This window comes from Lonchura striata, chromosome 12 (genome assembly GCF_046129695.1).
Source record: "Lonchura striata isolate bLonStr1 chromosome 12, bLonStr1.mat, whole genome shotgun sequence".
In the NCBI taxonomy this organism is placed as follows: domain Eukaryota; kingdom Metazoa; phylum Chordata; class Aves; order Passeriformes; family Estrildidae; genus Lonchura; species Lonchura striata.
Window position 1 is genome coordinate 6,683,552 of NC_134614.1, and position 7,630 is coordinate 6,691,181.

Below are 7,630 nucleotides of genomic sequence, written 5' to 3' on the forward strand. Positions count from 1 at the left end.
CAGGGCTCAGCAGGGACTAGTGCCCTCGTGGCTCTGGGCCTGTTCTGCAAACTCCCCACACTCTTCTGTCTCCCAGACAGAGAGAGAACCAGCACCTGGAGGAGACTGTGACCTTTCTGGACAGGGACTCACCGCTGATGGCTGCCATGTGCGACAGCAAGCAGGAGGGCCCTGGTGCCAGGGAGCCAGGTGAGGGCAAAGCCGCCCTCCCAGAGCCGGGGCCAGGGGCTCCTGTGGCAGGCGTTGTGTGGGGCCCAGAGCAGAGGCAGGGGGAGGCAGGAGCTGCTCAGCCATGCCGCGGCTGGGAGCCTCCTTCCTCCCCAAGTGGGGCCCAGCTGGGCCAGGGGACAGCTCTTGGGACACCCGTGCCCACAATGGCCCCTGCTCTCCAAGGCCTCCAGCCCTGCCCATCAGCCAGGCAGGCAGGCAGGGACAGAGCAGCCCTTGGGGCCGATGCTGCTGCAGCCAAAGAGCCCCGCAGAGGTGCTCATGCCCGCTGCCATTGGCTCTGTGCCCGGCAGTGTGCATGCTGTGTCGCCGTGCAGAGGCTGATCCGGACATCTGCGGTGACAAACTGGAGAAGGGCGGACTCTGTGCCCACGTGTTCTGCCTGGTGAGTGGCTCTGGAAGCTCCATCCACCATTGCAATGGGCAGTTCCTGCCCCTCTCTCCTCATCTGCTCCTCCTTTCTGCTGCAGTTCTTTGCCACTCTACTTTTTCCTCAAGAGAAGGACCATGTTGGGCTCATGAGAATTCTTCCTAGAGATATCCAAATTGCAGTGCGGCGGGCAGCACAAAAGGTGAGAGTCCGATGCAGGCAGGGAGATTTGTGCCAAGTGAGGTTTGCCAGAGCTTAGCCCAGACACTTGGAAGGAAAGGCCTGCCCTTCTGGCCAGTTGTGGGACAAAGTCTGGCTCCCAGCAGCTGCACAGAGGCTCTCACACAGGAGCCCCCCTCCTCCACCAGACGGCTCTGTGGGCTGAGACCCAGCAGTGGCCACATCCTGCACCCTGCCCGGAGCGCTGGGGCTGCCTGGGGAGGCCCCGAGGCTGCTGCTGATGGGGCTGCTTGGCTCTTTCCAGCGCTGCTGCGTCTGTGGCCACAGCGGGGCAACCATCATGTGCTGCATGGAGGACTGTGACAGATGGTTCCACCTGCCCTGTGCCAAGGAGGGCGGCTGCGTCACACAGTACATTCCACAGTTCAGGTACCTCCTCCCCACTCCTGGTCACCCCTGGCAGAAGATCCAACATTTCTCACTTTGCCCATCCATTTTCCTCCAGCTCCTTCTGCCCTGTGCACCGTCCAAAGCAGAACGTGGAGGCAACTCCAGAGCCAGGCACCAATTGTCTCATCTGCATGGAGCCAGTGGAGGATAGAAAGACTTTCAGAACCCTGGTGTGCTCAGCGTGCAAAAGGGCCTGGTTCCACAGGGACTGCATCCAGGTAGGAGCCCTCCCCTCAGCCCCAGGGCACAGCAGGTGCTCAGCAGCACCAGGGCCTTGCTCACCCTGCTTCTGTTTGCCCTGCAGGGACAGGCCATGTGTGCTGGTGCTTTATATTTTCGGTGCCCCCTGTGCAGAGACCGGATGGTATTCACTGTCGAAATGTTCATCCTGGGGATCCGAATCCCCTTCAGGTTGGTGTCCTTCTGCCTGCCGCACAGGACAGGAGCTGCAAGGTCTGTGCTCTGCCAGGCCCTGCCATACCAGTCCTGTCCCTGCCCTGTCCCGTGAGTCTGGGCTTTAGCTTCACGCACGCCTTGGAAAAGTACGGGACGAACAGCAGGGACAATCTATACCTCTGTGAGGGGAGGGCAGCAGAAACTCATCAGCTTTTCCTTTCTCCATCAGACAGCCAACATGGGAGGACAACCATGCTTACGCGGATCTAGGAGAGAGGCACAGCAGGTGCAATGCCAGGGATTGCCTTTACCCGGGAGGCAGGGAGGAGGCAGAGGAAGAGGGGTAAGTTGGGGAGCGGCACCTGAGGCTCTGCAGGGTAGCCGTGTCATTTCAAGGGCTCAAAGAGAAAAGAACTAGAAGAGCTTGGCCGGACAATCAATTTGTCCTCAGTGTCATAAACCCATTTGCATCCCCAGGCCCTGGGAACTGCTCCTGTGCTCCTCCTGCGCTGCGGAGGGCACCCACAGGTGCTGCTCTGGCCTGAAAAACAGCGTACAGAGCTGGGAGTGTGACAGCTGTGCTGGTCTTGAAACGAGTATGAGGCAAAGCACCCGGTGTCCCTGGGCTGGGGGCAGTGCCCAGGCTGGGCCTGGCAGAGCCCGTCTCCTCCTGAAGGGCTGGGGTTCTGCTCTGGCCAGGCTTGCCTTGGGCCTGGGTGGTCTTTGACATTCCTGCTTGTCCTTACAGCCTCCAGGGATGAGCCAGAGCTCAGTGGCCCCAGCCCGACCAGTCAGTCAGGACTGGAGCCTGCTCACGGCTCCACAGAATCTGAGGCCATCAGCCCCAGCTCCCATGGCCCGGTGCCATCGGGGCAGGATCCCCAGGCTTCATCCGCAGAGACCAGCAGCCGCAGCAGCCACCAACGCACAGCACGGCAGCAGTCTCTGCCATCTCCCTCGCTGGACACCAGCAGCCCCAGCAGAACAAGGTCAATGTACAGCAGCACCCCTGAGCTTGAGGACAGGGGCCATTCCAGACATACTGGGCCCGGCCGCAGGCGCACCCGCTCCCGCCAGCAAGGTCGGGCCCCAGATGGACCAGTCCGATCGAGGAGTAGCTGTGATGGCAGCAGAAGGACAACACCAAGGACTGAGATGCCCAGGCAAAGAGAGACACCTTCACAGGCATCCCCCAGATGCACCCGCTCCCACCAGCAAGATTGGACCCTAAGTCCACCTGTCCGGTCCAGGAGTCGCCGTGACAGCAGCCAGAGGACAAGACCAAGGACTGAGACGCCCAGGCAAAGGGAGACATCGCCAGGGACGTCCCGCAGACACAGCCGCTCCCACCAGCAAGGTCAGGCCCTAAGTCCACCTGTCCGGTCCAGGAGTCGCCGTGACAGCAGCCACAGCACAGCACCAAGGACTGAGAGGCCCAGGCAAAGGGAGACATCGCCAGGGACATCCCGCAGACACAGCCGCTCCCACCAGCAAGGTCAGGCCCTAAGTCCACCTGTCCGGTCCAGGAGTCGCCGTGACAGCAGCCACAGCACAGCACCAAGGACTGAGAGGCCCAGGCAAAGGGAGACATCGCCAGGGACATCCCGCAGACACAGCCGCTCCCACCAGCAAGGTCAGGCCCTAAGTCCATCTGTCCGGTCCAGGAGTCGCCGTGACAGCAGCCACAGGACAGCACCAAGGACTGAGATGCCCAGGCAAAGGGAGACATCGCCAGGGACGTCCCGCAGACACAGCCGCTCCCACCAGCAAGGTCAGGCCCTAAGTCCATCTGTCCGGTCCAGGAGTCGCCGTGACAGCAGCCACAGGACAGCACCAAGGACTGAGTGGCCAAGGCAAAGGGATACTCCATCAGGGACATCCCCCAGACGCAGCCGCTCCCGCCTGCAGCGCCGGGCCTCGGATCAACCTCTCCGGTCCAGGAGTCGCCAGGACAGGAGCAGGAGGAGAGCAGCAAGCGCTGAGAGGCCCAGGCGCACGGGAACACCATCAGAGAGTTCCTGCAGGAGCAACCGCTCCCACCAGAGGCGTCGGGCCTCAACTGGGACCTCCAACAGCAGCACGTAGCTTCATCTTTTCTTTCTAGTCCATCTGTTTACTGCCAAAAGTGAAGGTGAGAACAGTCAATACAGAGACCTTGAGATTTGCAGGTCTGTGAGAAAACCGTATTAGCTCTTGACATTTCTACTGGCAGGAAAGTAGTCTTGTGCTAAATCCCTTGATTTCTGTCTTACCATGTATTAAGTGAAAAGTCACTTAAATGATGTGGCTAATGAAAAAGGACTTTTGTTCCGGCCTTTTGACTCCAAGCTGAGATGTTTCCCCACTGCTCACTATTGTAAAGTGAACCTCTCCTTTATAGGCCTTTCATACAGTTAGGGAGGCGTTCAGAGCAAGGTGGCTCCTTGGGAAGCTGTCTTTGGAAAGGATGTGCATTGTTTTGCTATCCTTGAACAATCTCATTTCAGTTTAAAGGACTTGTTTGGTGCTTCAAAGAACAAAACAGAAAAGATTGTGGAAATACCCTGGGACAAAGAGGATGTACAGGACCCTGCCCCCAGATGACCATTTGGGACATTTGCCCGAGAACGACGCATCTCAGGAGTCAAGCGCGTTCAAGTTTTCCTTCTTTGGAGACACAGAGGAGTTGGGCATCAAAGAAGGTAACAGCAGGACCCTTCTCACAGTGCCATTTCTAAGGAAGAGCTTCTGGCAGGCACTGTAGAGCATTGTGGTGTAAAGAGGTCAGGACGCAGGAGATTTTTTACAGCAGAAGACAGTAAGTAGGCAGAAGCATTTTGATCTTCATTTCTGCTTGCCAAGGCTGTGGTACATGAATGAGAGGTAACTCATGCTTGCATCTCAGGAATTCTGAAAGGCATGCTTTGAGAAGGCATTGGGAATTTTGCTGAGTGGTGAAAAACTTTGTTGTCAAGCCCTGAATCTCGCAAACAGGGAGAAAGATGGCACACCAATCATATCAAGTTTCAGAGAACCCAACAAGATTTTAAAGTAAATGTGTGTTAATGGAGAGGGAGGAGCAAAAGCCTGGAGATGACCGCAAGATCCACGAACATTCTCTTTGCTACTGAATTCTCTTCTTGGACCTATAGAAGAAGTAAACTGAACGACACATGATGGTTGGGATGTTCCAACCATAGATAAAATGAGGCCTTATGAAAGAGGATGAAACAACATTAAATCAAGTCACAGTCCTGTAGGAGAGAAAAGAAACCATGTGAAGTTATCCAAAATATTTAAAAAAAACAACGCAACAACACAAAGCAACAAGCCCCCCACACTTGTGCTGAATTCGGAAGGTATCCGGTGTCTTCTCAATGCAATGATAAATTCATAAGAATACAGCAGAGATCCCGAGAACAGAGTGGAAAATCTTGGAGCAGATATGTAGCTCAGAAAATCTGGCAGAAGCAGATTCTGTCCTTCCTACATCTGTCTTCTCCACTGTAAGTATTTGTCTTGAAAGGAGGAATTCTTCCTGACAAGTGGAGGAATAATCTGGATGTGGCTTTGTTTCTTTTTCGCTGCTGTTATTGCAGAGTCTTGCAGACTTGGAACAATAAAGCCGGTAAAAGTTGCATGGCAAGAGGATTCACGTTTCCAAGACGGCAGCTCTGAGGGTGATGATGAGCCTGAGACGTGAGACACTGAAACGGACCAAGAAATGCAAGTTCCGTTTCTATTTGCTGTCTACTTGGCTGTAGTAGTTGGATGCTGTGGGAATATTAATAGCAGCACTCAGGGAATGGGAAACTGAGATTGCACACCTCTGAGCAGTGAAAGTTATCTTGGAAAACCATTTGTGCTGCCCACAGTCAAAACTCCCAGCAGCCCATGTGATGTGAAGCTGAATATGAAAAGAGAGACGTTGAGCACAAGAAATTAACGGGCTCATTTTGGTTTGACCAACTCCAAACTGAGTTTGGCCAGAAGCCAAAGACACAGTCAGTTTTATTTTAAGAAGAGTTTTATTTTTTTTTCTAGAAGGCTCTATTTGGTTACTAGGGAATAAAGCTTTTCACTGTATACCAATTCTCTGAAGCACTGCAGTTTTAACTTGTGTTCATGGAATTTGATAGTACAATTTAGAATGCTAAAATCCCTTTGTACTTGTCTAGGTTTGTTTCTTTACCATGCACAGAAAGTGCTAGAGTTGTCTTCTTCTTTGAAGATGATGAATGCCTAAGAGGTACGACAGAATTTCTTCACCCCCTTTTGTGTTTTTTTAAACTTTTCCTGGAATTCTGTGAGGAGGAAAAAATGCTGCCTGCCTAGGAATGTTTCCTAGTCAAATTTTGGCATCCTTACTTGTGCTCAAAATTATGGCAGAATCCCGTGAAAAAGTCCTGGTAAAATAAAGGCCAAGCAGATTTCTGGCTTTCTTCTCTTTCAGGTAATTGCCTAATAGGAATCCGGACTTGCAGAGCTTACCAAAACATTAGCCCATTGATAGTTTACCTAGACATTTTGGATCCTTTCAGGTATTTTTATCACCTTTAACTTTTTCCTGTCTTTCTGGAGTTACCATTAAGAATTCTGTGTTCTTGTCACCCACATAGGTCCCTGTGGTGATTTGTCCTAATGAATCTGGGGGTTTCTCTTCTGAATCCAGGGGATTTTGTATTTAGAAACAAAGAAAACAACAACCAAAGGAAACATATGGAGTCCCATCCCCAAAAATTGCAGAGGCCAGCAAAACAATTGCTTGTTATATGTTTTGTAGAATAGTCTTAAGACACGCTTAAATGGTGTGCATTTCTCAAGACTGATTCGATAACGCTGCAGAAATGTATTGCTGTGTTCATACAGTTCATGCCCAGCACTCTTCCAGCCTGTCTGATTTGCAGGGGGTGTTAAAGTGGAGAGCTCAGTCCTAAGCAGGCCCCAGTTCTGGGGGAAGATGTGTGATCCTGGTGCTGAGCTTCTAATGAAACAGCGGCTATTTCACTGCAATTTAGACTGCAGCATGCTGAGGAAAATTCTGCTGCCTTTCATTGTCCCGCAGACACCAGGCTGCAGGAGGGAACATTTCTGTTGGGAGACAACATCTGGTGGGGGGCAAGAGAACAGGAAGGATGTGAAGAATTGACTCCTGACTTTATTGCTGAGTTGCCCATGATTGTTAGAAGCAGCAGCACAATTGAAAATGTTTAAGCCTATTAATTGGTTCTTCTTTTTGCACAGAGGGCCCAAAGTTATTTTGTAGATCAGTAGAGTTCAGTGAAGAAAAAGGGTTGGGAAGACCAATGTAGATTATTGCTTGTGGTGAGTATGTAACATGTGTTCCCTGGGAACTGTAGGTGAAAGCTGAGCACGGGTAGGGAATGCAGGTATGAATGGGCGTGCAGAATTAATTCAGGACCTCAAGAAGAGCCTGCAACTTTGCAACTCCCCAGGAACAAAAGTGATTTACTATACCGGTGTGTATAACATCATGTTGTGTTGTCCAGGCAGGTAAACCACTACATCTTTGTATGTTACAGGAGCAGCTAATTAACTGTACGTAAAGGATGTATTTAAGAGGAGTGAATTTAGAGACTTCGCCTAATAGTGGATTCAGAAAATTCTCTGAAGAATTCGGTAGATTTTCATTATTTCCCAGAATGCTGAAGGAAGCATAGGGATACCAAATAGAAATGCAAGGAAGCCAATAAACTCTTTACTGAATAGAAACGTGCCACGTTTGTTCCTTGAAGAAGTGGTCAAACAATGTTACTACCAAAATCCTTTCAAAGATCTAAGAGGAAAAAAAATTGGCAAATCCTGTTCGGCAGTGTTTCCAAGCTGGGGCTGATGGTCTTGGGTGCTGGGGAGCCACGGGAAGGCTCCAGTCCTGACTGTCCAGCCAGGCCGGGGCCATTGAGCTCCGGCTCATCCCTGGCGGCTCTAAAGGCAAGCAGGAATGTCAAAGGCGCCCCAGAGCCGGGCCAGGGCACACCTGGGCACTGGCCCCGGCTCTCCAGGAGC

General features: G+C 52.2%; 1 pseudogene; it reads left to right on the top strand.

The window, feature by feature from the left end:
- Nucleotides 1–526: 526 nt before the first annotated feature.
- On the top strand, nt 527–5,306 carry LOC144247029 (E3 ubiquitin-protein ligase PHF7-like; annotated as a pseudogene).
- The last annotated feature ends 2,324 nt before the right edge of the window (nt 5,307–7,630 follow it).